A 16990-nucleotide genomic window follows, 5' to 3' on the forward strand; every position below is an offset into this window, starting at 1 on the left:
GCCTTCAGTTTCATCTGTTAAATTAAATTAGGAACTAAACTAAACTAGGAGGGAAATATAGTCAAGCTACTTAAGTAGCCGAATTTTGTGTATCCACTAGAGGGCAGCCACACATAGATTCCCTTATGAATGGTTCTGATGCTTCCGGAAAGCACTGCACAAAGACCCAGGTATGCCAGTGAGGAACGGATAAAGAGCAGACGGATCCAAATACTAGCTGTAATATATAGTATTTTCAATGAATTTAAACAAATTAATATAACAGTGTCAGAGTGTCAGATCCATGTGACTTTTTATGATTGAAGAACTTTGAAAGCCTGAATATAACTGAGGAGGCCCACGGACCCCATTATGTGTGAAACATCATTGTGGTGCTGAGAGAAACACAGGACTGCTGATAAGACCCAGATGAAGTGAATTACCTGACTTTGCCCCCACCCATCCCCCCCCCCCCAGGATACCCCCACCCCTGTCATACAGACACCTTCCTAACGGACCTCATGATTTGTGCTGATCCACACATATGAAAAGGACCTACTGCAGTGACATTTTAAAACTGTATAAAACATAATAAAGACTGAAATAAAGGCCTGAGGTCAGACCCTCTGTATGTAGCACACAGTGTTTCTGCAGAGTCTCACACTCACATCCTGTATGACGACTTTTCTGCTTTTCAGAATAAGTCTGATTTCACTGCTCTTTGCTCATTTGCAATATGAGGAAGTAACAGTTTAGAAAAGAACTAGACTTATTTGATTAATTTGTTTGTAGTTTAAATTCTGTGAGCATGAATGATTCACTGTGAAGACCAGCTATCAATAATTTTGCTATGAAATCATGTTTCTAAAATGATAAGATTCTAGATGAAATCAAAATATTTATTCCTGGTAAGAGCAGGACAACAGCAGCATCAAACTGTTTTCCTTTTTACAGACAAGAAATAGACAGGAAATGCATCAGTGCACAAACAGTTTATGAAAATCAAAGATAGATGGATGATTTTTAAACATTTAAAACCCACAAAAAGGGAGGCAGTGAGGTTAAGGAGAGTCAGGAAGTCAGTGTCAGTCTCCACAGATCTGAGGTCAGCGATACACACATAAGGCTCCTCTGATGCTCCTCTTCATCCTCTTCTTCACTGATGGGCCTCCAGGTGAGGATCACTTACTCTGGGACTCCACCATTCAGCGTAGTTAAGATGAAGATACATTTTGCACAATATACTTACTACATCTGTTTGTTTATATTCATATTGTTCCATGAAGTTTGATCACTTCCCGATTATAGTCTGTGGTGGTAGCATGTTGACCGACTGATTTTAGAATTGACTGCAGTCTTCTTTGTGTCCACTATGTGGCAGCAGTATAAAGGAAATATCTTATTCTGTCACAGCTGCTGGTGTGTGTAAAAATTCACATACTCTGATAACAAGTAATTCTGCCTCCAACTGTTTGTCAGGGATCTGGGCAGGAATGAATTACATGCCGACTGTACATACAACAGAGATAGGCTCCTGGGAGAACTTTGCCAGAAGTTGAAACACGACTTTAAGAATGGCACTGATACAGAGTACTCAGCTGTTTGGTTGAAACTAAATCTTGGTCTGGATTTTTACATTCTGGACCTGAACTACCCACTGCTGCACTGACCCCCACCTTCTTCTTTTTTTTTCCCTTTGTCCTGTCCGGCAGCTTTAGCAGAATCATGGTCTGAATGCACTGCTGTGACAAACATGTTTGCTTTACCATGAGGGGTTCTATAAACTCTGTATAGGCCTCTCATGTTGATCGATTTCATTTTTTAAATTTAAAAAATGTATTTATTTCATTTTTAACCCGTAAAGTATTGCAGTGGGTGAGCTGGCCGAAGAGGATGGACAGATTAGGAGGGAAAAAAAGAAGGAAAAAGAAGAAAGGAGCAAGTGAGATGAAATGAAAGTTTTTAGCGGGTGTCTCTAACTTTGCTCTGCCATTGCATGCACACCACTTCCAGGGCCAGCCTTGCTCTCACGCTGATATACTGTCAGATTATGCACATCTTATATGTTGTTTTAACCCTTAGCGTATTAGTAAAGGCTGTTTTGTACTTACTTGATGTGATGGTCCACTTTACTGTGGCCTTGAGCCACATTAGAAATTTATTTCTGATATATTTAACTTAATCCTCATTTTTCTTTTGCCCATGAGCACGAAACAGCTAAATAATTAGCATGATGCAGAAGTTATTCTCAGACAGGCACTTAATCTAAAAAGCAGAAATGTCATCATACACGATGTGAGGGTGAGACTGCAGACACACTGTGTGCTGCATACAGAGGGTCTGACCTCAGGCCTTTGTGTCAGTTGTTATTATGTTTGATTTGTGATTCTCACCTGGAGGCCCATCAGCGGATGAAGAGGAGCATCAGAGGAGCCTTATGTGTGTCTCACTGACCTCAGATCTGCGCAGACTGGCACTTACTTCCTGATTCTCCATAACTTTGCTGTTTCTCTGTCTTTATCTGTTACTCAGGAGTCCTGAAGTCCAATGAAAAATCCGCTTTCTCCTGTCTATTTGGCTGATACAAGTTCTGCTCACTTCTGCTTGGGTTGCATGGATCACCAGCCACTTGTCACCAACTAACAGACCACAGCCTACCTGACCAATGTCATAACTGGTGCACCTAGGTATAAAATTTAGTCTCACTGTCTCCAAAAAAGGTCACTGTCTGGAACCCCATGGAACCACATTTTTGATTCCTTAGACAAGAGCATCCTGAGCAGCTGCATCACGGTCTGAATTGGGAACTGCCTCGCCTCAGATCATAAGACCAGCGGATAGTGAGGATAGCTGAGAAGATTATTAGAGTCTCTCTCCCCTCCATCATGGACATTCACATCACACGCTCCATCCGCAAAGCCACCAACATTGTGGATGACCGCACCCACCCCTCACATAATCTTTTCACTCTGGCATCTGGAAAAGCATTCAGGCCTCCACAACCAGACTCAGAAACATGGCGCCTGACTACTGAACTCTCAGGGACTGATCTGATACCACACACAACACACACACACACACAGCTATGTAATTATATCTTCGTGGGGACTCTCCATTCATTTCTATGGGGAAAACTGTAATCCCAACATGACAACTTTAACCCCTACCAACCCCTAACCTTAACCATATGTAACCAAACCAAATACAAGACTTTTGGCATTTTTAGTTTTTTGACTGTATTTACAGATCTTTGTGAGTACCTGAAAATGCCCCCCAAAACATCAAAATAACGGGGTTTTTGTCACATTGTGGGGGACATTTGGTCCCCACAATGTAATATACACCTACTCCACACACACACACACACACACACACACAGAGATTAGGTATTTGAATCTTTGTGGAGATTCTCCATTCATTTGTATGGGCGTAACCCCAATCCTAACTATGGCAACCTTAAACATTGCAGTAGTTACCAAGCAGTAACAGTAAGCAACCAAACAAAATGCAAGACTTTTTGAATTATTCATTTGACTGCATTCACAGAATTTAATAAAATTCAGTATCTTACTTTCGGGACCGAAAACATGTCCCTACAAAGTCAAAATAACATGTTTTTATAGCACTATGTACATAACCACCCACCCAAACGCGCGCACACACACACACAAACAGGCCTACCTACAGTATACCCTCCATAGATTCCTGAATGAAATATCTGTAAAGCAGTTATTATGGCATGGCGTTTGGTTTGAACATGCAGTTTTTAAGAATATTGCGCTAATTCTAAACGAAAGACTGCACTAATTCTAAAATAGCTATATAAGAACTTTATTTACCATTAAATAAATTATAAATCAAACCAAAATTTAGTCTCTCAAAAAACTTGTATATGACATATCTTTGTTCACATTATGAGAAATTAAAAACACCAGGACACAGAATGTGAATAACAAGAACTATAGTGTTCTTTCTCAAAAGCGTACCTACCAACGTGGCTAAAATGCTAATTGCGTTCACCAGCTGTGGAAAAAAAACAGCGGGGCACCCCAAACATCGCGGTATTACGCATTACCGTAATACTGCATAGCAAAGACATAATGTCATAAAAAAATTACAGTCAGTATTTATAGACAGAACTGCGTGGTTTCCCATTGACAAGTAGATACATGGTTTACGGGCTTGAAGGCGGTTAGATCAACAAATCCAATCACGCTCAGCCAAAACAAGCACGAGCTAAACATACTACTATTGATTGGTTCACCTTCAAATTCGTCCCGCCCTGACAATTAATTCTCGTTTTCATTCGTTGAAAATGGCGTCAGTACATATCTTCATCCTTTCGACCAATGAAAAATTTCGCTGGTTTCCATAGAAACAAAATCAGTGCAGTTTGAACATAAACTTTCTGACAGAGCGATGGCGCAGCGGTGAGAAGCATCTCTTCCTATGTTTCTTGCTATTTCTTCAGATTATGTTTTGTTAGCATAGTTAATTATATATTTCATTGTATGTCGTGATATAGTTCATGCAAATATTGCCGCAAAATATAATTGAAATATATTTAAAATTAGTAGCTTAAACTGTAGATGCTGTGGCCATTTTTCGTAATGTGATTGTTTATATTTAAATTGTAAGAGAAAATAATTGTGTTAAACTTAAAAACAACAAGCCTTATGGTTGATATGATTGGTTTTACTCATCCGGTCTGTCGTAATGCGTTTCATCTGAAGATGTTATTCTGAAAAGAGCCCCTATACGTTTACTTTTTAAATGTCCCATGTTGTTGAAGTAAGATTAACCGTTTGCTGGGTTCATTACCATGGCGATGTTATAACGTACCGAAGCAGCGTCCTGATTTCGCCAGCGTTACTGTATAGGTTGTGAAACAGTTTTAGCAATTTGGCCGCTTCTATCGGAGTAGCCTCGATGCCACGAGCAGCCAATGAAGGCTCCATCCCTTTCCATAGGCATTCTTGGTGAATAGCATTTAGCAAATGTCTGGAGTACGTTGAAAATACAGTGTCTAGTTTGGCTTTGAGAGTATCACAGACGGCTAGTTAATTATGTTAACCAGAATGAAAATTCCGAAAGCTGTTTCCTGGACCAACGACCAGCACTGGGGAGCCTGGGACCTGTGGGACGAGGTGATCGACTGGGGAGAGAGGAAAGGTTTGGAGGAGTGCTCACCAGCGACACCCCCCACTGTCCAGGCTGGGGAGGTTATGGGGGGACTGGGAGGTGTGACGGACTGGTGTAAGGGAGGGGAGGGTGTGAGAGTGATAGGCAATGCTGGCATTGTTTCTGAGACTCTTCAGAGAGGAAACTGGCGGTGTAGAGATAGATGTGGGTCTGGTATAGATAGAAGATGTAGAAGTGGTGGAAAATTAATATTAAAGTTGAGCTTGTAGAGCTCTTGACACAGAGAAGAGCCAAAATACAAGGAAGATGAAGCTGTGGTTCTTCTGCTGCTGTTTGGGGAACATTAAATGTTTGAAACAGTATCAAAGATAATGAATTAAGTGTGCTAAATTTTGAGATGTATAGTGGAATGTTTATTAATAATTGTTAATGTGGCGCCCCTGAACCCCCTCGGTTGGCCGCCCCTGCCGGTTGTGTGGGGTCGGGGATGAGGACTAATCGGGGCCAGTCGGGGATCTGGCCCCGGTGCCGGGGGGGGCCCACTCCTGCACGCCCTTATTGCTCCCCTGGGCCGGACACCACATTTCATACAACACTAGAGCTTTGAGGGGCAGTGGGGAGGTTTTACTTGCACATTAGACACCACATGACACTAGGGCTGAGGAGGTGGGTATAGGCAGGTGGGGTTCTGCCGTCTGCCAGCGGTGGGGTGCCCGTGCCTCGACTGTTCACCTGCTTTTTGCACTTTAGTTATATACACAGTCCATGCTACATTAGGGCCTTGGGGTGCAGGGAGGGGGATGGGGGACTCTGCCATCTGCCAGTGGTGGGGCCCTCATACTCGATCTGCACCCACTAATTTTAATGCATTGTAGACATAAACACACAACTCTCTCACACTTGTACATGCACACTTCACATTAACATGGGACGGGGAATCAGTGGGGGCTGAGGGGTCCCCCCTAACTCTCTGTCTCTGGCCCTGCGCGTGTGGGGTGGCCCAGCAGGTAGAAGATGGCCCTGGCCGGTGTGGGCCGTCTCCTCTTGTGGGCTGCGGGCTGGGTGGTCCTTGGCTCTGCTGCGCCGTGGTGGGGCCCTGGCAGGCGGTCCGGGGTATCTAGGGATGCTCTGAGCCCTTCTAGGCGAATTGTAGGGTTCGGTCTGGGCTGGGCGGGGTCTGCCGCTCCCCAGTTGACGCAGGTCCGCTCCTGGGTGGTGGGGGGGGGGGGGTGCACTTTGTTTGTATGGGTCTCCCTTAGATCATCCTGCAGTGTCGGGGAGGGGGGGGACGTGCCGGGTCGCTACAGTGGGCGGTGATCCGTCCTGCCGGGGAGCGGGCTGGGGGGACCGTCCGCCAGGGGAGTGTTCCCGGTTGATGGGGCCCTTTGGCCCTGGACCCGCTTCCCTCGGTGGAGGGCTTGCGGGAGGGACTGGGGGGCTCGCTGTCTGTCCCCCCTCTGCGGACCTCCTTTTACAGGGGTTGGGCCCCCCTTAGTCCCTCGTAGGCTCCCTCTCGGGTTGGGCGGGTGGTTGTCTTGTGGACATATGGCCATGGGCCGTGTGTTTCTTATGGTTGTTTGTACTCTGTATTCCCCTACACTTTATTTTCTCCATCCCACCTTTACATCTCCAGCCCGCTGTTCCTGGGAAAAGCCACCTGCCAATCATCCTTGGAGCAGCAGCCATTCTCAGGACTCCTACATCACAGATCACCTAATAAACACAGGACCTGTCGACGACTGGAGAAAAGGAGAAACGCTGAAGCACACTGGGCATTTTGGAAGCATTTCATCATAATAAATTACCTTTGCCTTTACAGTTTCTGTGTACAGTTTCATTATAGTAAATTGCACTTAGTTGTGATTACTCAGTTACAAAGACAATGGGTCACTCTATAATGGGTGATGGTATGCTTTTAGCTGTGCTTCCACAGGTTGTATCTGCCTTAGTAAATGACTAAATGTCTTTTTCACAAGTGATTTTGATTATGTTTGTAGAATTAAATTAAAGGTAAACCTGTACATTGGTTAAAATAACATCTGACTGCTACAATAATACATCATACAGCGTCTTTTGTACTAATGTGCTACCTTGGGACATTCAGGTTGTATAATGAACAATTTTAATAAGAATTGTGTTAAGTAATTAACTTTCAAAATCTATCAATACCATGCAAAAGTGTAAAGTCAAATTCATGAGATACTTATTACAATAAACGGAAGTAGTCTGTACCCATTTAAAGAGGCTTTACATCGTACAGCTTCTTATACTGGTCTGGTTGGTGGGTATAAAGGATCAATTAGAAATCTTCCTCCTCCAAATGTATCATTTCATGAGTTTTGGTAGAGTGGGGGTAGCAGGATAATAATAGGATTTACTGGTTATTTTTGATACGGTAAAATCGCAAGACTCAGAAAAATAAAAATTTGTGTATGGTCAGAATTATCAGTGGTAGGAGATTTTGTCCCTACTACCATCTGGGAAAAAAACATTCTGGTGCTTATCTGTGAAGAAGCAATTTCAGGAGATATAAATCCTTGCAAAAAGTAGTCTCCCACTCTATAAATAGGGTGCAATTTGTTTTTTCACGCAGTGGAAAAGGAAATGTTTTTTTAATGTTGATGACGACTGTAACTGGTCAAAAGGTGGCGCCAAAGATCCCCAGTAATGCATCGCCCATTAATGTACAGATATCCCCCTGCCTCACCATGCATGACTCCTCCAATGGTGCTGCTGTTTAACAGTACATTCATCCTAACTATACAATTTGATATCTGGTATCGTCCTGTCAGTTTTAACCCATTTCTAAGTCCCGTATGGTTTAGGTAGCTTTTTTTCCAAAATGATGACCATGAAATTCAGCACATATAACAAATATTGAACTATAGGCATTAATTGAAATGCTCTCTCTCACAGACACACACATATTAGATGTCTATGTCTTTGAAATTGTTTAATACGAATTAATCTGTTTTATAATGTTCACACAAAAAAAGCTTTTGTGTTCACATTTTACAACCCCAAATCAGAAAAAGTTGGGATGGTATGTAAAATGAAAATCAAACTGAAAACAGCACTTTGTTAAATTATCTTTGACCTGTATTACATTGAAAACAATACAACAGCACATTATTTAATGTGTTCCTCGTGAATTTCATTGTTCTTTTTCAAACACGTATTCCAATTTTGGTTCTTAGAACACATTTCAAAAAAAGTTGGGACAGTAAAGCATTTAGTACTTTGTAATGTCGCCATTCCTTTTCACAACACTTAAAAGACATTTAGGGACTGAAGACACCAAGTGATGTAGTGTTTCAGGTGTAATTTTGTCCCATTCTTCCTGCAAACAAGTCTTAAAGCGGACAACAGTACGGGGTCTTCGTTGTCACATATTGCGCTTCAAAATGAACCACACATTCTCTATTGGAGACAGGTCGGGACTGCAGGCAGTCAAGTACCCATACCCTCTTCCTCCACAGCCAGGACTTTGTAATGTGTGCAGAATGTGGTTTCGCATTGTTTGTTGAAAAATGCATGGGCGTCCCTGGAAAAAATGTCTTCTTGAAGGTAACATATTGTGCTCCAAAATCTCTATGTACTTTTCAGCATTAATGGTGCCATCACAGAACTGCAAGTTACCTTTGCCAAGGGCACTGACACAACCCCATACCATGACAGACCCTGGCTTTTGGACTTATTGCTGGTAACAGTCTGGGTGATCCTTTTCTTCTTTGGTCTGGAGCACACGGCATCCATTTCTCACAAAAAATACCTGAAATACTGATTCATCTGACCACAGTACACGTTTTCACTGTGTGATGGTCCAACTCAGATGCGTTCTGAGCCCAGAGAAGCCGACGGCGCTTCTGGACACTGTTAAGATGGGGCTTGCTTTTGGCACAGTACAGTTTTAACTGGCATTTGTGGATGTAACTACGTATTGTGGTACTTGACAAAGGTTTGCCAAAGTAGTCATATGTGGTCATATCGCTTATAGATGAATGACGATTCTTGATGCAGTGGGATGCTGAGGGATCGGAGATCACGGTAGTTCAACTTAGGCTTGCTTCCTTGTCCTTTACGCACTGAAATTGCTTCAGATTCCTTCAATCTTTTAATTATGGTATGCACTGATGAAGGTGAAATATCCAAATCTCTTCCTGTCATTCTTTGAGGAACATTGTTTTTAAACATTTCAATAATTTTCTCACGTATTTGTGCTGCTTTTGTACCAAATCATAATTACAATCACCTGTTGACATCACTTGTTTCAAATCACATCATTATTTAACCAATTTACCTCACTACTGGCCCTAAATCGCTCCTGTCCCAACTTTTTTGGAAATGTGTTGCAAGAACCAAAATTGGAATACGTGTTTATTTTGAGGAAAACAATGAAATTCATGAGGAACACATTAAATAATGTGATGGGGGTAACACAATAAATTCAAGATTTTTATTTGTCGTACAAATGTAGTGGTACACTGGCAGCGAAATGAAATTGTCGTTACTCCAGTCGGTGTAATAAACACACTAGTAAAAGGACATCAAAATTAAACAACGTGAATTAACTGAAACTACAGAAAGATAATAAGAAAATATAACAATAAAAGGTATATAAAAAGTAAAGATGAAAATGTATAAAAAATATGTAGAAATGTTTAAAGTACAGATTGTAGTTATAGCATATTTTAGCTTTTAATCTGTGATGTTAATGATCCTACTGGCCGGGGGTAGAAGCTTCTCCTCGGCCTCTCAGTCCCGGCCATAAGGCCCCGGGGACTTATGCAGGGCGGCAGTTCTGTCCTGGTGATTCTCTGGGCGCATCGTATCACCCTCAGCGGGACTCGGCGGCCCTCAGAGCTGGAGCTGCCGTACCGAGCAGTTATGCTCCCGGAGAGCACAGATCCCACATTGCCGCTGTAGAAGGTTTTTTGTGGCACAGACGAGAGTCTGTATTTCCACAGCTGCCTCACATGATACACTCACTGTCAGGCTTTCAGCACTAAAGTTACAGATTACTGGGTGGCCGAGAGGTCTGTGAAATTTGGAGGGTCAGTAGCTTGCCTGGGAAGCCTTAGCATTCAGCGAAAACTGAACAGAGAGCCCTGTAGCAGGGTTGTCTAATTTGTTTAGCTGGCTGGCATAAGATTTTCAGTTTGAAACAAGTATGCACACAGATTTACATGTACGTAACAGTTTTATTACCTTGTAAATAGTTTGCAGGGTTTTCAAAGTACCCCAGTGCATTTGATATAGCGAATTTTAGGTTTATAATGAAATAATATAGATTTGCCCTAAGATTTAATAAGATTTCTTGCGTGAGCGTGAGAGTCTGAAGGTGTGAGTGTCACACCAGATGGGTGAGAGCTGGCAACCCTGGCTCTGTTCAGTAGCCTCAGAAATTCTTTCGAACTTTCCAAACACAGCTGATGGAAATCAATGGACGCAAAGGTTCTCAGTGACCATTTTAGCTTGTTTTTAGACTAAAGGCCTATGATGGATCTTTGGAATGTTGCGGAGATACGAATGCTGAGGACAGCATACTTTGTGCTGTGAGTGTTATGTTAACCATGTAAACAAAGAGGAAGTACACAGTCCAACCAGATACTATATTGAAATGCTAACAAGTTTTTAAATATTTTTATTCAAGTGACTTTAAGTCTGGATAATGTTTTTAATGGTTGGAAACGTGTGTATTACTGTATAATTAAATAATTAAACTTCTGAAATGGCCGCTCAGTGCAGGAGGAGGCTGCAAACCTGAAGAGGCACACAACCGTATGGGTGGGGCAGGGGATCAATGGTGTGAGGTAGAGGACCAGGGCAGTGGGATTGCAGTGGCACAAGGGCAACCGTGTGGTCATCATGGGCTCCTCCAATGGCAGCTTCAGGTAAGTCGCTCTGATAAACCCCGTTAGACTCCAGTGAAGTGAGTGAGGCTGCAGCGCTACACTGGAGGGGACACATGTGGGCTCAGGGGCCCATGTGACTGTAGCAGAGGAAGGGATCTCTAGCTGATGTGGAGGTACAGGCCCAGTGGCAGTAAGGGGTGGGCAGTCAGCTGCAGAGGCTGCGGGGCCAGCGGCCCCACTGTACACATGGACCGCAGGGAATCTCAGCATGTTGTGCCCAAAGTCCAGCACACATGCCGTGCTCCGGGGGAAATTCAGGCCCAGGATGGAGGGATCGAGCATGTCAGCCATCCACATAGTTACTATTCACAACTAAACCCCCCATGTCAAAAGGGAACAACCCCGTCCCTCTTAAAGGGGCCAGGTCACCAGTCATTGTTCTCACCTGCACCAATGTCAGTTCTAGACAGTGTCTGGTCTCACCAGGGTTGCAGTGGAACCTGTATGGACTAGGGCAGTACATGCGACTCACATCACTATGGTGGGTATGTGACAGAAGTTGCCTCTGTGAGTCCAATCCGTAGTCACAACCTCTGCAGCAGGTGGCAGCAGGGCCACCTCCCCGGTGTCAACAAGGAAGTTCCGGAAATTAACCTTGTTGGCCCACATCTTCCCGGCTATGCGTGCCCTTGGCGGAACCCTGGGTGGCAGTGAACTTGGGACACTGTCTGAGGATTGAGGGGTGGGGGGGGGGTGCTGCTGCCTGTCAGCCTACAGGCAGTCTGCCTCCAGGAAGTAAACCTGAGGGCCTGGGTCCTCCAAGCCCTTTGGCGTTTACAGCTTGGTTGATTTCTCCCGCCTCGTTCCCCGCCACCTTGCTGCCCACAATTTCTCTCTCCAAAGCCAGTTCCAGGGCCTCGTCTAGGGACGCAGAGGGGTTGGCTGTGTCTGAATGTGAGCTATCTGGGGTTAAGTGTCTAGATAAACTGATCCCTGGCCAGTTCACTCTGTACTGATAGAGCCATGTGAGCACAGACACGCCTACACAACCCCTTGATATCATTAAGCAGGATGCAGAGAGACTCATTTGACTCAGTCCCTGCACCTATTGTTTAACTGAGAGGGCAGAAGTCCTCACACTGCCCACAGCGATTCTGCAGGGCACTGACCAGTGTCTCATCCAGGGGCTCAAGCAACCAGCAGTGTACACCTCAGAAAAACATGTGTGACAACCCTGAGGACCTGCTTGCATACCACAATGGTATCCCATCTCCCCTTGCTCTTTGAAGGGGTACCACCCATCCAGTATAGTTATCACTGGGCTATCACAATGTCATCACAATACTAAAGACTGAAACAAAGCCGTGAGGTCAGACCCTCTGTATACAGCACACAGTCTCACCCTCACATCCTGTATGACCACATTTCTGCTGTTCACATGGCATTTCTCCAGCTTCCATTGCCCTGCAATGGACTGACGTGCTGTTGAAGGTCTACCTCACTTTACACTTTGCCCATGTCTTGTGTGTATACCCTGTCCGCTCCTAACGTGTATTTAGTTTGTGTAAATCTATCACTGCATCTGCATTTCGCAGTTCAGCTTCTGACAACATTGTGTTTCCCATCTGTGTATTTGGGTTCGGTGCTTGTTGGGTGCCTGTCGTGGTCTTTCTATTTACAATTGTACGCGGGGCATGCTGGGATATGCGCCCCGCCGGTGTTACACTAGTATAAAAAAAGGAATCTGGTCGAGTTTGTTCATTGACCAAATTTTGTTTTTGCGAACCAAATTGTTTGTAGGCCAAAGCATTTGTGAACTGCAAGCACTACTGTACTAATGATAAATTGGTATGAAAAAATGGAGACAATTTCTGAGACACCAGAGCGATCCGTGTACTGTAATATTTATCTTATCAATAACACAGTAAAAATACACATTAGCGCCAATTCATCTTCTTTATTCATCATGAATATTTTAATTCATTAATGCAGGAGTCTGTGATAAATCGCTATCAGCATTTGGTTTATAATGGCCAATTAATGATAACTAAAAAGAAACAGAGAGACTGAAGACAGAACTTTCAACCATGATATGAGTGCTGTTGCTGCATAATTTGTCCACCAGGGGTCACAGCGCAACCCCCATCTCGGCAAGATGGATGACTTGAAATACGTTTCTATATCAAGTTGAATTATTTTTATTTCTATAGAACATTTAAAAACAATCTACATTGTGCCAAAGTGCTGTAGGTCAAAATAATATAAATATATAGTAAAAGTAGAGACATTGGCCAATGTTACACAATGTTACACAAAAAATAATCAGAATCAGACTGTGGTTTATTGCCAAGTAGGTTGACCCTACAAGGAATTCTGTTTGGTATAATGGTGCTCCATGGAAAAACAAGACTAAGCAACAACCAAGTTCAAAAAACAGTGCAAAAGTTATACAATAATCTAGTAATAAATATAAAATCACTATAAATGTTAAATACATGATGTGCAAAGCAGAATAGTCTGATTAAATAGATAAATAAAATGTGTTCCTGTGTGTGCAGGGTCAGTACAGAGATGCATCTAATAAGAAGCGGTGTAAGGCTGAATTAACTCCGAGACGGACTGGGGACCTATGCCATGTATCGCCTTAGAAAGAAATAAGAAATCTTTAAACTGTATTCTCAGAAATTCTCAAAACTTAACAGGTAGCCAATGTAATGCAGCCAACACAGGGGAAATTTGGTGTCTATTTTTTGTTGAGAGCCTGGTAGCACCGTTTTGAACAAGGTGTAGTCAGAATAAAGATGCTTCTGGTAAACCTGGGTACAGAGAACGGCAGTAACCCAATCAGGATAAAAGCAGGAGTAACTCTCCAGGTCTTTGGCTGAAAGGTGTGGTTTAAGCCAGGCTATTGAACTCAGCTGACAGAAACACCCCTTCACAACAGCATTTATTTGTTTATCAAACTCAGTGATGAATCAAAGATGACACCAAGATTTTTAGTATGTGACTGGAAGTTTTCTGAATGAGGCCCTAATTGTTCTCTGAGATCATGTACAGTGACCAAAACTCATTACCTCTGTCTTGTTTTCATTAATCTGGACGAAAGTCATTGCTGTCCTGTTCTTAATATCCTCCAGACAGTTAGAAAGGGCCACCAGAGAGCAGCAGTCACCAGGTTTTAATGGCAGATAGAGCTGCGTATCACCAGCATAGCAATGATATTTTACATAATAACGTTCACAAATAGAGCCCAAAGGAAGCATGTATAGAGGGAATATGAGAGGGCCTGTATCACAGGACTGGATATGTTTACAAATAAGGCCATAGTACTGAAGGGGTGTGGCCATCCCACACAGTGACAAGCCCATTCATTCACCTCATCTAGGCCTTTTTTTTTCCAACAATATCTTTATTAAAATTTTAAAAAATACAGAAATTACAGAAGTTTGAGTGCTTCCACATCGAAAGGAGCATCCAAGGCAACTAAATTATTGTATAACAATCAATCAACCTTCCTTGCAAATCAGACATTTAAAAGATGATAGAAAAATATTTAGGTGGAAGTACAAAATATGACCTGTAAATAATAACTTAATCAAATAAAAGAAAAACACAAAGCCCAAAAAAACCCCCAAAAAACATAAAAAATAAATAAATAAATAAATAAATAAATAAATAAATAAAAAACCCCAACAACAAATAAGTTTCTCTATTTTCCAAGGGTTGCTCAACTCCACCTCAATTGTACTGTTCTGTATTGTTCAAAATTACAAACTCAAATTTTTTTAGTTTAGGAAGCTGCAGAGGGCCGACATCAATTACATCTCATCTGCCTCATTCACAATACTACTAAGATCCACATTTTCCATATATTGCATAAAGGGACCCCAAATGTTTTGAAAAAGTGACAGTTTTCCCTTGACAATGTAAGTAATTTTCTCCATAGGTAAAGTTGTGGACAGTTCCTTTATCCAGTTAATGAGTTTTGGTTTACTGGTCTTCCTCCATGAGAGTGCTATGACTCTTTTTGCTAATAGTAGACATAAGTCCATGGCGGTAATTATCTTTCTAGACATAAGATGTCCATCAGGATATAAACCTAAAATAAATAGTTTAGGGTCAAGATCTAATTGTATACCCAATATAGTATCCAGAGCTTGTTTGATCTCTTTCCAAAACAATTGTACTTTATTGCATTCCCAGATACAGTGGAAGAATGTCCCTTTCTCCTCTCCACACCTGAAACACAAGTCTGGGCTATCACCATTATACTTATTAAGCTTTTCTGGAGTCACATATGTCCTCATTAGCCAATTATATTGCAGTACTTTAAGACGGGTACTGGTAGTTTGTGTTTGTGCTTCAGCACATGCCTCCTCCCAGTCTTCGGAGGATAAGTCCTCCTGTAAGTCTTCCCTCCAGGCATTAAGTTTCCCTAAAGAAGATTCAGGGGAACCCTCTACTAATATATTATATAGTTTGGAGATTATTCCCTTTCCAAAGCAATCTTTTTTCATTTCTGTTTCCAATGTGGATAACGGAGGGATTGACAAGCATTGATTTTGAGATAATCCAATAAAGTTTCTCATTTGTAGATATTTAAATCGATGTTTGCATGGAATATCATACTTGGCAATCAACTCCTCAAATGACATCAAAGTCTCATCCTCTGATCCCATGAGGTCCCCTATTGTCTTTAAACCTTTGTCAGCCCACTTCCTAAAACCAGGGTCTGCTCTGCCTGGAGGGAAAAAATGATTACCCCATATTGGGCTGAAGCGTGCGAGAGAGGTGGATTCACCCAGATATTTCTTAACCTGATACCAGATTATAATCATATTTCTGACTATAGGATTTTTTGTCTTTTTTTTCAACATTTTGACTTTTGCTGAATATAGGTATTGGGGAAGGGGAAGAGGTACCGAGCAGTTTTCAATATTCATCCAAGGCGGGAGGGATTTATCTGTAAAATAATACATCATAGTCCTCAATTGAGCTGCCCAATAGTACCAAAGTGGATTGGGACATTTGAGGCCTCCTCTTTCATACGGTAAGTACAAGAGTGATAAACGCAGCCTCGGTCGTCTATTATTCCACAAAAAACGTACAAACATTTTTTTCAGGTGTGAGAATAAATTAGCAGGAGGTGACAATGGAATGTTCTGGAACAAGTACAGAAGTTTGGGCATTATGTTTAGTTTAAGAACATTAATTCTTGCTATAAGTGACAAGGGCAAGGGTTTCCATCTATCTACAGATGAGATGATGGAATTTATCATAGGGGTGTAGTTAGCTCCAACAATGTCTCTCAAACATGGCACTATCCTAATCCCGAGATAGGTAAAACAGTCTACCATTTTGAATTGGAAGGAATTTCCGGCACTTCTTCTCTCTTCTGAGCTAAGTATCATTAATGAAGATTTTTCTTTGTTCACTTTATATCCTGATATCCGTCCAAATGTGTGTAATAAATCCAACAAGGCTGGGATAGAATCTTTCAGTTTTTCCAAAAAAAGGATGACATCATCTGCAAATAAAGCAATTCTATGTTCCTGTTGATTTACTGATAAACCAGTTATGTTTTTATGAGACCGCACCGCAATGGCAAACGGTTCAATTGCTAAAATAAACAATAAGGGGGACAAAGGGCACCCTTGCCTGCATCCCCGTTTAATTTCAAATGGTTTAGATATAATTCCATTTGTCAGTATTTCAGCATATGGTTCATTATATAGAAGTCTAATCCACCGACAGAAATTATCCCCACAGCCAAATCTTTTTAATATTTCAAATAAGTAGGGCCACTCAACTCTATCAAAGGCCTTTTTGGCATCCAGTGATAGTAAAGCATTGTCTGTTTTTCCTTCCTGATTATGAAGAATATCCAACACTCGTCTCACATTATGAAATCCCTGTCTACCTGCAATAAACCCATTCTGGTCACAGGGAATTAGATCAGGTAAGAATCTCTCCAGTCTTCGAGCCAAAATTTTACAAAGTATCTTTAAATCCAC

Source organism: Brienomyrus brachyistius, unplaced genomic scaffold (genome assembly GCF_023856365.1).
Source record: "Brienomyrus brachyistius isolate T26 unplaced genomic scaffold, BBRACH_0.4 scaffold78, whole genome shotgun sequence".
Classification (NCBI taxonomy): Eukaryota; Metazoa; Chordata; class Actinopteri; order Osteoglossiformes; family Mormyridae; genus Brienomyrus; species Brienomyrus brachyistius.